Raw genomic sequence first — 17,162 nt, 5'->3', positions numbered from 1 at the left:
CTCGTGTTCAAGATAAGTCGCCAGAAATAGAGTTATTACTTTTTATGGAAGCGATGACAATGACAAATTTCACCATATCGAAAAGAGATTACTTTTTACGACAGTGTTGTTGGATTTATTCCCACGTACACTTTTATAATGGTCGTATTTTTGACCAACTGAAATAGAAAGTTTTACTACGATATTTACAATAGTAAGGAGTGATATAACTTCGGCTCCAAATCTGATGCCTAGTGACACATAAGTATGGATAGTCTTCAAGTTCTACGGGTGCAAGGCGCACAATACTTTAATGGGAATGGCACTGTATCACTAGAGTAACGCTTAATATGTTATGTGGACATAGGCCTCCCCCCTAAGTCTCCATCTCATCATATCTTAAATAGAACATCCACCGCTTTTAATAATAAGGCTATGAGTTATCTTGTCTTTACACTTTTTGATATTATTATAAATAATTTTCGTATGCCAACTGGTGTAAATACGTATATAACCTGTAATAGAATTTACTCAAATACATTGCTAAGAGAAGTATTCACAAATTTAATCAAAACAAACAGTATTCATAACTCTAGACATTATGGTAAGCCCTACGACATTCTCTTGTAAAATATTTTGACAACGTCTACGACGCAGAACAATGTCTACGAAAGTAGCGCTACGTATCTTACACTCCATAGCTACGCACGAACGCCTGTGGCTTTCAAACAGTGAGGACGATATTCAATTTGTATTATGTAATTGTTGTTTGTGTTAATAATAATTATTTTGTATACAATCTTATTTAATAATCTGTGGCTCAGTCATAAGTGCCAATATTATCAGAAAAGTCGTTTACTTTAATTTTACTCATTATTACTATTAATCGATGTTATAACAAATTTTATAACAATATAGTCATTAATAATTACTTCTTCAACAGGAACGGGAATAAATAAAATACTTCGGTAACAAATTTCACCTAATGAAATAAGTTCATTATAGACAATAGTTTAACTATAAAAGCCGGAAAAGTTAACAGTATTGTAGATAACTGAATGTTAAGCTAACAAAGTTCAATTTTTCTTTTCGTATGTACAAACGACACAATTTTTTATTGAAACACTTTGCTAATGGCTAACATTAAATAGGCATGGTTTTCAAATATCCGAATTGAAACAGTAAGTAAAACTTTTACCGTAGCAATCTTTATTCAGCTACGATTTGAAAGGTCTAAGTCAAGACGAATAAAAGCGAAATGAAATACACTCCGGGCCGAACAATAAAACAAGGAAGGATGTCTAAAAGTTGATGGCCGAAAGAAATCTCATTAAAGCGATCCTGCATTGCGAAGGCTGATCAAGGTTCGGGAGCGCTCTACGAATACTAATTGGTCATGTCTTTGTTATCACCGAGTTAATTGCGCTTTGATTCGAAAAGGTTTTTATTGAACTCTTTTATCGCCAAAAATATAAACACTGTTTGTCTGTTTTTATTGATGTTAATAAACTAAAACAATTATGCTTTAACTTTGATATATGTATTATTTTAAACAAAACATTAATGTTATGTTAGCACTTAGTTAGTAGAGCGTTACCATGAGTACAGAAAACTGCATTCTCTCACCGCAAGTAACCGTCATAAGTTATACTTAATGCGCTTTAATTATTTTGTATTTCTTTTCCGAATCATATTTCTTAAAAACCATGTTAATTTTTCTTATAAAGACATCTATATCTTACTTGGGCATAAACATTAAAAAAGAAGCAAAACATTCCACTCCCATAGCATACGCACAAAAAAACTACCCGTCATTTAAAATCTGCAATACATTTTTCATGCTGTCCAACAAAAACTTAAAAACACATTATCACTGATTTAATATAATAATGAATGTTTTTAAAGAAACAGCAATTCGACGACCCTTTAATCTTTTATTATGAAAATTATTCAAGCAGCAGCCTAAAAAAATTAAATTATTGCCAGCAACTATTAAGGTCATTAATTAAGGCGATAAAAGGCGAATGCTTAAAATGAAAGAGAATTTCAATTCGTTCGAGTTAATTGATACCAAAACGAATAAAATTGACTTGCTTTGAAAACATAATAAAATAACCAATCAACTCTTGTCTATTTTACGACAATAAATTCATCTTTTGGTTTGGTAATAAAGTAAAAAAGCTTGTCCTTTTCTAAATTTGAATACAAATACGTATATGTAACATGATCTCTTAGCACCTTAACCTGTTCAGCGGGCAAACTACATAGCACACAAATAGATGTTCACTTAGATCTTAAGGTTCTAGAGCAGAGACCTCGAGATGAACAAATAGCTGTTGTTGGATAGTAGGCATCGGAAGACGCTGGATGGAAAACGCTTCCAACCGGTCCTTTGGGTAAATCCACGTGAGATACCTATCTTAAATACTGATACTTTTTAAATTTACTTGAAATCATTTATGAGCATTTATGACTATTTCTTGATATTATTTATAATCATTGTATTTATCATTAAATTCATTGCTTGATTAGTCTCTGAATGATATAATTAAGCCAGTAGTTCAGAGACATTATGAGAGCGTGACAATAGACAATGCTCATAGGGAAGTGAAGAGGCGCGGACATTGGCCGGACTGCCGACTAATGGATGTGATAAAAGTGTTTAACTTCACCCGTAATTCGCATTTCAAAGTTTTACCAGACCCACACACGCATCAAATATCGCTAACAAATACTTGGGTGTCGAAGATTACATTTAATACGAAATGTACAGGTTGATTGGTTTGGTTATAGGTATAAAGTCATTCTATCTTTATACGGGGATGATTAGTAAGAGATAAAATTTAAAAAGGGGTAAACGTGTAACTAACAATGAATACATGGTACTCCCTATTAAAAAACGGTTTTAGAAATAACATCAAACGTAATATTATAGTAAGAAAAAGCTATATCATAATTTTAATCATTAAATGTATCAAAATCAATGATTGCTTACTATCTATTGCTGCAGGCTTTGTACCATCAGAAGTTATTGGTTTGTTGCACTTTAATAATTAAAATATATTAATGTACCATATTTCAGGGTGATCATTTCATAAAGGATGGTCAAATTGTAAATTTTATACTTTTGTAATATTCATCTCTTTACAATGAATAATCTATCTTTTTAATGGCAGGCTTCTAAGCATTCTCTGCCAGTCAATTCAAAGTGACGTATAGATAAACATTAGGCAGTTGTGTAAATAACAAGATATTAATTAGCAATAAACACATACTTAAATAGGAGTATATTACATAACATACATTATCTCCATATTTATCTATTATTTATATTCGTTGTCGGTAGTTTCAAAAAAAATTCTCGTCGACACCTTAGTAGTAAAAACTATACATAAATGTCTAGTTTTAACGAAGAAAAATAGCTGTAGTTGTTCTACTGTTAGTGACTTTAAAATTTAAGCAATAATTTAGAAGCGAAGTTTAAACTTGACGACTTATGTAACCGTTCTGATAGACCGACACAGCCAATGCTAAAGTTGTATGCATTAACATACAATATGTCATTATTATGCTGCGCAAGCTTTTTATTATTTCACCATTGCTTCGACGCTAGAACTGCGTTGATACGTTTCATACTATTAATTCAAATTGTTTACTCTGTAACAAATCACGTGATATTGTAACAATGTTGAATAATGTATATAATAAAGTAATCGCTTTGTTAAACGTTTTATATGAAAACAAGCTTATTTGTACAATTGTTGCTAGCCTTTTTTTATTGTCGGGATATAGAGTTCATCTCATGGAAGGAAAGTATGCCTGCAAATAAAATTTCTATATGTAAGATAGAGAAAGTATTTTATTTCAAAAGCATGGTACGGATTGGATGACATAAATATTTCGTCGCAGAAACAAATTTTTTGTCGAAGAATATGCGAGTTCACTCTTGACTTGTGAGTAGTGGTAATGGTACATAATTCTCGCAAAGCATGCGTCTGTCGATGATTAAATATATAGCGCTATCTACGATGATAATTAAAGGATTTTAGCTTCTATGTTGCAACATCACAGCAATTTGAGTCTATGAATATCTTATTTCTATTTTATTCTCAAAATGAAGTAATTTACGCAGTGAAGATGAAATATGAAATATAATTCAAAATAATTATTAAACCAAATTAAGAATGTCTCAGGATTTAAACAATATTTCTTAGTTGACTTTAGATCGAATATTTGAAATCTCATCCACAAATTTATAGCAAATAAAACGACTTCAAGGACGATTAAAATGACAAAGGAAATATCTGCCAATTACTCGATAAGTGAGAGGCGGTTATGAAACGAATAAACAAATAGTATATTTTCAATTCCCCCAGTTTTCCTGACATGAAAGTATAATAAAGGAAATCCCTTCTAAATCTGCGTCCTCCACGCCTGTTAGCTGAGAGGGATTCAAAGTGCCTCCTTTCGAGCGTTTCATTAAGTGCTCGCTTAAATGCGACAAAGCTTTGCGGCGCGCTCTTTAACACTACCGCCTCACAGTAAATAGAAAGGTTATGAATTTAACTCGGCAGAAAGTCAGGTACGTATTTAACAATAAGGAATCCGAGACGAAAAGAACAGCTTTCAGCGCTATGTTGGCATTCAACAAACAACGAAGACAATTAATAACAGTGTTTAGACGTCTCAGTATTATTGTCATATATATATATATATACATATATAAATATATATATATATATATATATATATACGCACGTCGTCTAATATAATAATATTTATACCACAAAAAACTTTTAAACTGCTGGTGAGATTTCATAGTAAGTGACACGCCCTACCCATGAAAGGTTTCACCTTCTAGGCCCTAATACAAAATTCTACGCAGCACTCCATTTTTGTTATCCATCGTTAAATATACAGTACTTTATTAGTCCCATTCCATGTCTACAAACTGCGATAAAACAGAAATCAAACAGGCAATAATATCCAAATAATGATCTCTTAGAAAGAACTTAACACCAATGAATAATATCATACATAATAATTAAAAAAAATATTAGTGGTACATAATGACTGAGGGATCGGGATTGTTCTTAACTTGTGTCAAGTGAGAAAATGTGCTCTTGCGATTTTTGTGTTAAACATAAGCCTAGCTGATTTAAATAAAACTATCTAAATAAACCCTCTTAATATCAGTTAAAATAAAATCTTTTCACTTTGCAAATAAATTTGTGTCAATTTTAATTCAAATGGAAATTACAAATACAAAGCAAAACCGGTTCGCTTTAAAACAAAATGTTAATCAATTAAGCAATATATCAAATGAAACTCGTTCGGAGTTTTTAATAGCCCATTATAGACATACGGCCGATGGAAATTCAATATCGCACGAGAGAATGTAGAAGGGCTGCACATTGGTAATATATGAAAATAATGACCGCCATTAATGCGTACCTGGCGGAGTGTGTCCGTGTAACTGTACTGTACGTGTCGGTTGCGACCACGAAGCTATAAATGAGAATTCGTGTAGAGTAGACTTAAAAAAGTGTGAAAGATTATGAAGGTTTAAAAAAACATATTAGCAGACGTTAAAATTTAAAATCTTATAAGGGACATGATTGAGATATTACTCTAAAATCGATGTTCTGACAGTGTAAGATTTTTGTCGCAATTTGAAAGCAGATTCAAAACAAATTTTAAGAAATATTGGATAGAGCGCTAATTATTGTCAGTCTTCCTCGTAACTGTTCAGTATTTATTACGACACAATCGATCAATATCAAATTCGAACCCGATTTAAAAATATATATCGGCTGCATTAAACAATTAATACATATTTTTTATATTCTTTTGGTTTGGACAAAAAAATAAATAGGACCAAAAGATTTCTCTGCAGACGAAATTAATCAGTATTCATTAATTCATCAATTCAAATTATTATTCACATAGAAACATCCATTAGAAGAATACCAGAAGAGTTCAATTTGACATAAACTTGAATCAGATTGAGCTCTCCTATAATTACATCCTACAATTGGAAGCTACCAGGACTCCAAATCTGAGAAGAGCCCACAACACAAACGAGCCCTCGGGTTTTTTACAAATTCACACGAGTTCCTGGTTACTTTCACCATAAAATCCTTTAGACATGTTTTAGTTCATGAACTTGTTATACTTAAAATTATTACAGAATAATTCAGAGAAGTTACGTGGATATTGTACCATACTCAAATCCACAACATGTTCATCTTTATTTCTAGTTAAAAAAAGGAGATTCGTAACTCCTTGATATTCGTATCAACCAATATTCGTACTGTTACGTATCGTTTGTGGAGCGTGCGATACGGTTGAAGCGACATTCATTTGTTCTGTGTAACGGTCGACGATCGAACGCATTGCGTACGTACACAGTAACATGTTCAATAGTAATTAGTGCAACGTGTGATGGTAATGATCTTCGTAAGGCATTGTGAAGGCCACACTTCTCGCGATTGTCATTGTTAAAACATTTATAATCTGCATTATCTGTAGTATTAATACAATTCCCTGCACTTCTAATCTTTCTCCGCACTATTAATGGTAAATAAATTTGGAGTCCGACAGCTATAATAATATGATGACAATATGGTCTGCGGTCTCTGCAATATTATGATAAGAGAACATTTATATAGATATAAATAGTATAAATTATGTTTAACGCTAGTTCACTAAAGTAAAGTAAAGTAAAGTAAATGATTATTAACATTTATACCGTACTTGATACTTAATTTACAGCTTTAATAACGAATTGTTACATCAATGAATTACAATGTTTTGAAAAAGAAATGTTCACTATAAACGATATTTGTAAGTATATTTATATTTGTGGTACTCAGTTTGATCACAAATTAATATAATTTTGCCATTTGTATGCCATTTTTCAGCCGATCGGAATATATTTTCACAAAATTGTGCATGCATTTCTAATAACTTCAAAAGAATTAGATTGACAGAAGTCAGCAATTTTTTTAAGTAGTAAAATTGAATAGAGTTAATTTGGTCCCACTTTTGAAATCAGGTGCTTCACTTGAGAGTAAGCTGGACGGGAGCCAAGAAAAAATTATACAGTCAGATTCTTCAAAGTAGCAGAAAATCTTGAAGAAGTTAACTTCGTATATCCAATAGTAGTGTTGAAGTCGGCTAAGTTAAATAGAGATGCCAAATGAGAAAACTGGAAAGGTATTTTTAGAAAAGTATTACACGTAATATTATTTTTATGATAACTTACAAATACATCAATCATTGTGTTTCTCAGCATTAAAAGCAGTATTTTGTTTATATACACCTAACTCTTTCAAAACAAGTGAAGAAAACAACACGTAACATATGATAAATCTAATTACTATATGTTGAACAACTTAAAGATCGGTTAAGAGGAAAAACCCGTGCAAAAGAAGTAATAAAAATATCTATATTATCTAACTATAATGTCAAAATACAATCCATAAGTACAAAACATATCGAAATGGAAGTTGAAATTAGGTACAAAAATCAATTATATATCTATCACAACAATATGATAACAAGTTTATTACGGACTGGACCAAAAACGCTTTCATCACGTCACGTCTGATTTGCAGATATCAAGCACAGTTGTTGCGTTTGAAGAACTCCGTATTCCTCCAATTGTATTTTGTTACTGTATAGATAAGTTTCTATAAGCACTTTCAAAATTAGAATAAAGAAAAGAGATTGAAGGCATTTGTTAGAAAAAATCATCTAAAATAGTGCATTTATTTTTATCGTTAACCGGTTTATTTTTTAAATTCATGTAAAAAGACCGTTTATATAAAGTTGGGTGAACTTGTACAAAGAGGTCATTTTATACATTGTATATAGTCTGATCTCCAGAGGTGCTGTCAGTTCATTTAGTGATAAGTGAAATTTACATAAATCTCCAATGTGATCTGATACCCCTGTGGACCAGAATCGAAGGCCTCGTTATCAGTAATTGAGCGTCCGCTCTCAAGGTGATTTTCTGTTAAGGTCCTCTGAGCAAAGATAACTTCGTTTTGTTAACGCCCAAATAAAAACATACATTTTAAAATTAAAGAAGAAATAGCAAATTTTCGAAACTTGTATATTATGCACGATCTGACGAAAAGGATGGACGCAACGTTCGCGGATGCGAGAGATGCGGCAACAAAACAGTGATAATGTCAAGGTCTGTATTCACATTCGACAGCTGACACGGTTCGGTGTCTTCGATGACATTGAAAACTAGTTGGCGATGACGCTCCACGCCACGCCTCGTGCGCTCCTATGAACCTGTCTAATATTTGGAAACTATTGCCAACACAATTTTTAAAAAGTTTTTGTTGAAATACCATAACTTTTTTGTTTTTGTGAGCACGAAAACTGCGATTAAGAACGACAGAAAAATTAATTTCGTTTGAGCAGATTCATATACAGGGTGATTGGTTATAGGTATAAAATTTTTAAGGGGGTCAATTAATATAAGGTACATCCTATATAAAAATATTATCAGAAATCATATTTATATAACATAATGATATAATAAAAAAGCGTAGAAAACTCGGATTTCTACATATTAATATTAATTACTATTGTTTTTTTAAGTTAATGACTTGTCGCATAGCATTAGAAAAAAATGTAAAATATTTCAGACTTATCACATTTCACCGAGTGCCAGAAAATGGATATAAAAATGAAACTTTTTGCTGACAAATGAACTATACATTCACCGCGTTAAAGCTTTACATCCAAAATCGATCATACTGTATATTATACTTTGTGATGTGGACGTTTAAAAGAGACTAGTTGATATATTTTAAGAGTAAATTTATATACAAACAATATACATTGATCAAATGTTTTTATATCAAGCACTTTGTTAATATGTGCAAAAATATCTTAAAAATAACCACTTCGTATATTGTATACGAACTTCCATAAAATTTTCAGCGAAGCCAACGCAAAGTTTGGCAAATCGTTATTCCATAGGCGAGAGTAACGCGCTCGTTTAGAGCCTGCTATACATTTAAACAGATATTTCGCTTATAAAGTAACAAAACTTCACTTCATAAATATTCAGGCGAACACCGAGTACGAAATCGGGTAGTACGGAATAAATTGAGTGGGGCCGGTAATATTGGCAGGGCTTTATAGGGAAATGGCCTATGCATGGGCCGCAGGCAATGAAATCCGTGTAGTGACTCCATCAAGCCTTTATTATACAGCTTCACAATTTCTCCGCCATTCATTCTACGATGTGCTTTTGTACTGGAAGGAACGGCATTCTATAGCGAAACATTTTAATTAATACTACATTACTTTATCAATTTTGTCTGTATTGTTTCTAGCCTTTAAATATTATTATTACTAATGTTTTTAACTTTTTATTATTTAGACGAAAGCTCTTCTAGATCATTAAACCTTGAATCAAATATAATTATAAATGACTTGTATCAAAAAGAACTTTAGATATTACAATATTCTGCAAACAATATCAAAGAGAATAGCATAATAATTTTAAAACGATTATGAATTATAAAAATCTAAATGTATAGATTTAAAATCTATACATTTAGATTTTTATAATTCATAATTTCAACTACTACGATATTGATAAAATAAACCGCACCGGAATAAATCTTTTAATAAATAAAACCGGAATAAATTTGCTTCTTCTACTCTCAAAAACTGTTATTATAGTTCCTTGCTGCTTTAAATGGAATATGTAAAAGTGAAGCCTATTAAGCAAGTCAAGTATTCAAAGCGTACTCTACATTTACCCAGCTGGCGACCTCTAAAAAAACTAGAGCGGAAACCGTCATCTATTCGCACAACCAGTCTCACGACGCAGTTTGTCTTTTTATGGAGCACAGCTTGAAGTACATACGTGAACACTTGAGATTAATCGAGGTCTGTAATCGAGTAAAAACTAAGAGTATGTTCTAGCGTACTTTAAGGTCATTTACTTGTTACATCAATCTCTGTGAATGTCATTAAACTACACCGATGATTGAGTTTCTTTATTTTTTATTTAATACTCTTTATTGTACTTGCTTCGGCAGTACATATACTAAAATTGGAACGATACAGAGAAGATTAGCATGGCCCCTGCGCAAGGATGACACGCAAAATCGTGAAGCGTTCCACATTTTTTGAGTTCCGGTTCCGGTGTCCATACTGTAAACAAGTGCGTCACGAAGCTCCGCAAATAAAATATTTAAACCAGTGATAAATAGTTCTTGAACAATTGTGTCGAGTCACAAAAATACCACAGAAACACAAATAACTAATAACTGTAAGTGAACAAAGTGCAATACAAAAGCTTCGGCAAGAAAAAAAAAACGAATTCCATTCGGCAAGTTCTAACCTAAAAAGTTATAATCACGATCACAACATAGACAAGAGAACATCTATCATCTGTCATTGAATAGTGACAAACGTATTAAATAGTCACTTGTGGGGTTGCCAGCATAAAATTTCAAAACCTACCAAAACTAGTGTTGCCACTGCAAAAGTTGAATTTACCCTAAATATGGATATAAACATAGCATTATTATTAGAGAAGATGGAGGAGAAGATGAAACAACAAACTCTGGAAATAACAACAGCAGTGACGAAAAGCGTTATGGAAGGTATAGATAAAAAATTAAAAAACCTCACAGAAGAAAACGAAGCTCTAAAAACTAAAGTAGCAACTTTGGAACAAAAACTTAACTGGATTGAAAAAGATAAGAGGAAGAACAATCTAGTATTCTACGGAATAGACGAAATGGGTAGAACAGAAAACGAGTTAGTAAAGTACATTAAAGAAATCATAATAAAAACCGGAACACATATGGATAGCCAAGAGATAAGCAATATATACAGAATAGGCCAAAAGGTCAAAAACGAAAACCGCCCGGTTGTTGTCACCATCACAACTACTTGGAAAAAACACATAATATTGAAAAATAAGTCGAAATTCCCAGCAGGATTATATGTAAATGAGGACTTCCCCAAAGAGGTATTGGAAACGAGGAAGCAACTTCAGGGACAAGTTAAGGAAGAGAGACAGAAAGGAAATATCGCTTACATAAACTATGATAAACTTGTAGTGAGAAAAACAACAGACAAAAACAGAGAAAAAAGAAAGAGGGGTGAGTCGGGCTCCCCAAACACGCCAGCGCAAAAAAAAGCGACTATAGGAAATGAATCTGTACTACCACAAGCAGGCAGCTCAACAAAAGAAATAATGAAACCAAGCATACTTAAATACGTTAACAGTGGGAGATCAGCCTCACCTGGTGAAACAACAAAAAACTAGCGACGGGCATAGGCACCTGGAACCAAAACACTAGAAAAACCACAACTCTGTCAAAACTAACTAACAAAAACAGCATCCCAATCCGGCCGGTCACCGTGGGAGAAGTAGACCGAAACCCTCCAAAAACAAATAACAACAACGACAACATATCATGCAGTTTACAGACACAAACGCAACTAAACACAAATCAAAATGGCCATGTAGAGCCCCCGATTCTCCAAATCAAAAGATGTCAAATATTCAATATAGCTACCCTAAACGTGAGAACCCTCAGGACACATGAAAGCCTGATGGAATTGGAAAAAGCGCTGGAGGAGATAAGATTTGACATACTGGGTATAAGTGAAATGAGAAGGCTAGGAGAAAGAATTGAAGAGCATAAAAATTACATTCTATTTCAAAAGGGAGAAACGGCAGGCCAACGAGGAGTGGGCTTCATAATCAAGAAATCCCTGAAACAATATATACAGGAACTAATCGGGATCTCTGAAAGGCTGGCATTACTGATCATAAAATTCCCAGGTTACAAGAAGCAATGGGCAATAATGCAAGTATATGCGCCTACGGAACAAGCGGAACAATCAGTAGTAGACGCGTTTTACGAGGAAGTTTCACTAACAGTGAAAACTAACACAGATAAGCACATAATCTTGATGGGAGATTTTAACGCTCAGGTGGGTGGCAGGCAAAACAACGAAGAATATGTTCTTGGAAAGTACGGACAAGGAAAAAGAAGTAAAAACGGAGAGAAGTTAATCAGCTTTCTAATGGAACATAACTTAACCTTGACGAACTCAATTTTTAAGAAAAAGAACAAGAATAAGTGGACTTGGATCTCCCCAGATGGAGCATACAAAAACGAGATTGACTTTGTAATAAGTAGCTACCCTAAGGCATTTACAGACACCACAGTCATATCTACCCTCAATTTCAACACAAATCATCGTATGGTAAGAAGCTCTCTCAGAAAATACCCAAATAAAACTTCGCGGAAGCATATTAAAAACTTGGTGACAGAACAGCTCAAAGTAGACTATAGCAGCTGCAACACAAATTATCTAGGAGACTTGGAAAACGTAGTAAACAGCGACAAGATTGATGTGAGAGAAAAGTATAGTCTCCTTGGAAAACAACTACATAAATATATGACCACTAGTGAAAACCAAACCCACAACAAGTATCAACTTAGCAACCAAACTCTAGAACTAATAAATGAAAGAAAGAAGTTAATATTCAACCAAATAGGGAAAGAAAACATAAAACTGATATCAGAATTAAGCAAGAAAATAAGAGAAAACATTAGGAAAGACCGTAAAATAAAAAGATTACAAACCCTAGAATTCCACATATCAAAAACAGGAGGAGTTAAAAAAGCATTAAATGAATTAAAAGAGAAAGGCAAAGAGTGGATACCAAAATTGAAAAGGAGATCGAAGACCACCGCAAAGAGAAAAACTATTAAAGACATAGCCACAGATTTCTACCGACAGTTATACGCACACCAAGGACCAGAAACACCCAAAAATCGCAACTGTAATAATACAGACGACGAAGAAACCATCCCCAGTATTCTTCCAAAAGAAGTGGAGAAGGCCATTGCAAGCCAAAAGATGGGCAAGGCACCAGGGCCAGATAAAATAACAAACGAATTAATGAAAGGAACAATGGAAAAGCTAGCACCAGTTTTAACCAAAATATTCTATGAGATCTTGACAAGCGGCTGTATCCCAGAACAATGGACAGAATCCCATATAATATTACTGTACAAAAAGGGAGATAAAGAAGACATTGGAAACTACAGGCCAATAAGCCTAATGTCAAATGTATACAAGGTGTTTGCTAAACTTATACTGAATAGAATCACCCCAATGCTAGATGAGCAGCAACCGATCGAACAGGCGGGCTTTAGAAAAGGGTTTTCGACGATAGACCACATCCACACAGTTAAACAGGTCCTGGAAAAATACAATGAATACAACAAAACCCTATATATCGCCTTTATAGATTATGCTAAGGCCTTCGATAGTATAAAACACGAGTACATATGGGAGGCACTTAAACAACAAGGAGTACCGGCAGTATATATAAATATCATAGCAAATATCTATTCCAACAGTAAAGCTAGAATCCAATTAGAGTCCTTGGGCAGCGAATTTAACATTGAGAAAGGAGTTAGGCAGGGAGACCCACTCTCACCCAAACTGTTCTCCGCAGTTCTTGAGAATATTTTCAGGAATTTGGACTGGGAAAATTATGGTTTAAATATAAACGGGAAAAGATTGAACCACCTCAGGTTTGCAGACGACTTAGTCCTCTTCGAGGAAAAAGCCGATAATTTAGAGATCATGATCCAAGGTCTAAATAAGGAAAGTCAGAAAGTCGGATTAAAAATGAACGCCGCAAAAACGAAAATTATGACTAATAATCAACAGAGGAACATAAAAATCGGACATGAATACCTCGAATATGTTAAAGAATACATATACCTAGGGCAGGTTATCTCTACCGAGGAACAAAATACAAAAGAGATAAATCTGAGGATAGCTATGGGATGGAGAAAGTACTGGGCCCTAAAGGAAATAATGAAGTCTAAAGACCTTGGAATGGCAATAAAAAGAAAAACCTTTAACACATGCATACTACCTTGTCTAACTTATGGATGCGAAACTTGGTCACTAACTAAATCGCTCAGGGAAAAACTAGCCATATGTCAAAGAGCAATGGAGCGAAGTATGACAGGAATACGAAGACAAGATCGGATCAGAAATACCATTGTAAGATCGAAAACTAAACTGACGGATATATTAAAAAGAATAGACCAGCAAAAGTGGCGATGGACCGGTCACATGATTCGTGACAAGAATGGGAAATGGAGCAAGGCCATAACAGAATGGTACCCGAGAGACGGAAATAGAAATCGAGGAAGACAAAAAATAAGATGGGAAGATGATTTAAAACTGACTGCGGGTGTAAAATGGAGAAGGGTTGCAAACGACAGAAGTCAATGGAAGTTTTTGGAGGAGGCCTATGCCAACAGGCACACTGAAATTAGAGACATACTTTAAAAATAAATTTAGTTTTAAAATGTGTAGCAATAGATTATTTTGTAAATACTAATTTCGGAATAAAGGGCTTTATTATTATTATTATTATTATTGTACGCGCTACAAAATATATACAAAGATTAATAATGGTAAAGAAAAGAGTACAAAAAGCGGTCTTATCACACGAGACAATTTCTTCCAGACAACCTTAGTATAGAAAGAGTAGATGGATAAAATAATGGATAGTTAAAGTGGACATATTGACAAAACGTAGATATAAACAAACACACATACATGTACATAAATATGTATATAGCATGCATTTATCCATAATACTTATAATAAACACAGTATAATACATAATTGTAATACAATAATTAATAAACAGTATGAACTAAATATTTCTTGAACGTTATTTTATAACTAGAGTATTTATCGAACTTAAGTTACCAAGTTCAAGTTTTAGTTCAAGGTTTTTAATTTTTGTCAGAATTATAATTTAATAATCCAAAACTCTAAATACTTATTTAACAATATAATAAACGCTGAGAAACAGTTATAATGCTTGGGAATTTCGAGTTTGTAAGTCAATTAAGTCACTACATTACTAATATTTGTTTTTAATAAAATACTGTAATTTATTTAATGTTCGACGTTCCAAACTGTTTGTACAAATATTTAGAATGATACATACAAAAAAGCAAGCGTTAAAATAACACCAAAACTTTTCTAAAGTTATTCAGAAAATGAATCAAAATTTTTATTCAATGATTTGGTTATAGGTTAGCTCTATACAACAACATTTTGAACTCATTCAATACGTATTCATTTACTTATACGATATTTCATTTACTATCACATTCAGTTGCTTACATCTAGGCTAATTAAAAATTCTTTTGCGCTTCGGCATGGGAGATATGTCAAAGCTTAATAGTTGGCTCAAAGGGAATCTGTGACGTGAACAGACTGCCTCATGTACATATGTATGTACCTACAAATTTCGATAAATCTGCCAACATCGTGCTTCATCGCAAATCGATCAGTTATGCAAGACGCGTACGGACGCGCATGTTAATCAAATTAGGAATGACATGATCCGTAAACAACAATAATTGCTCTGTTACTGTATGTTTAACTACGTAAGTAAACATTCATTTGATACGTAATCAAAAAATATAGGATTAAAGAAATCCTATCTTAATTGTCAAGGCTGTACACTTTTAAAATTATTAAACTCGAAAAATCCGAGCCAATCAAGAACCAAAACAAGTGTGTGGTACGCATTATTCTTAGCGAAAATATTACATAATTTTCCGAATTTCTCACATTTTAACTAAACGAATTTTTTTAAATGCAGTAGAGTGTAAAATAACTGTTGTATGTAACAAGTGAACTTATTGCTTATATTTAATATCTCTTTAATAAGCTACTTTACCACTAATAAACAGGCGTGATCATATTCAAGCATTAGTCAATCGATAAAACAAAATCCAAAAACTCGTTTTGTCATCAAGATATAACGTATGTAAACTAGTCATTTCACTTGCGAATCATCCTGCTACTAAATATTCGGCCACAATATATTGTAGCAAAATATGGCATAGTCTTCTAAAATATATTCGACATTTGTTATTTACTAACACTTTTTATACCTTGTACTAAAGCGAACTTAAGGTCGAAGGCTTTCTCTAATTGATAAACTTCATATACTTATGATGTTTAACTATAGAAGATAGGAAAACATAATCACAATAAAATATTATATACCAATGTAATTAAAATACTTATTCTAACACATTTTTATAATTTTTATTCATGTGATCCACCCTATCGAATGCACTACGGCTCTTGGTCATAATAATCCTAATAATACTTTACGTTTGTGCATTTAATTATCGAATTTGTTATAAATAACATTAGTTGCTTATACAAATATTTTATTACCATTGTATTAGGTAAAGAATAGTAAAAGTTGTAAAGAATAGTGCTACATATTAAATTCAAAGACACCATAAATACATCAGTCTCCAATATTAAATAAAGAATACCTTACGAGCCGGCCAAAACAAAATTGCTTGACTTTAATAATAGTATAAAAGATAAGAAAATTCCTTCTTAATCAATCTCACTACATCCCTCGCCCCCGATAGATGCATAAAGCACCTTCCGACCCATTCAACATTGATCAAAAACCGCCCTTTGTTCGCTGAATAAAGAATAACATAGTATTGTGTAAAAGAATGACAAGTTTTATTGTTTGGTCGGATCTTACGCCGAGACGATACGGAGTGAGGAGCACAAACAATTTTAAACAATATGGAAAGCGTTTAACAATTCTGGTGTTTCGAGTGTATATTGCTTTTGGAGGCCCGTAGTAAGTATATTTGAGTATAATAGTGGCCTTTATCCTCTTTGCTTTTTTGCATCATTTATCAGTAATAAATTAAAACAAAAATGTTTTGGCACTATTACATTTTGTTATTCAAATACTCACCGTATAATTTAATGAAATATTATATACGAAAAATGATTTCAACATAAAAGAAGCTCTATACTAATAAGGCAGTTAGGAGTGTTTGTGTTATTAAAATTGATTTATAATAATAACAATTTTAACAGGTATCCATGCGGCTAGACGTTGCGTAACTGCGTCGGGCAGCCTATTTATTATTGTCGGTGTAAAAACAGTGAATGTACGTGTTCACAGTAAATTACTTGCCTACACCTGTTTCTCACCGATACAATACTTGCTATTAAGCGGCGTGTGAAAAATCGTTTATTTTTCAATTATGATGACTTTTTATAACAACCTGGAAGTAAAA

The 17,162-nt window shown here is 32.9% G+C and overlaps 1 protein-coding gene and 1 non-coding gene across 2 annotated transcripts in view; one reads left to right on the top strand and one right to left on the bottom strand.

The window, feature by feature from the left end:
* LOC137931527 (uncharacterized) overlaps positions 1-17,162 on the bottom strand; it is a 230,041-nt gene that overhangs the window by 177,048 nt on the left and 35,831 nt on the right. The gene's annotated exons all lie outside the window — the stretch shown is intronic.
* On the top strand, positions 10,040-10,146 carry LOC137931902 (U6 spliceosomal RNA). Its single transcript, XR_011109063.1, has one exon. It is a non-coding gene; the product is annotated as a U6 spliceosomal RNA (small nuclear RNA).

Source organism: Battus philenor, unplaced genomic scaffold (genome assembly GCF_028537555.1).
Source record: "Battus philenor isolate CCGP_79_NKW_IND1 unplaced genomic scaffold, ilBatPhil1.0.hap1 SCAF_8, whole genome shotgun sequence".
Classification (NCBI taxonomy): domain Eukaryota; kingdom Metazoa; phylum Arthropoda; class Insecta; order Lepidoptera; family Papilionidae; genus Battus; species Battus philenor.
Note: the sequence above shows the minus strand (reverse complement) of the source record. Positions and strands in the feature narration are given on the sequence as shown.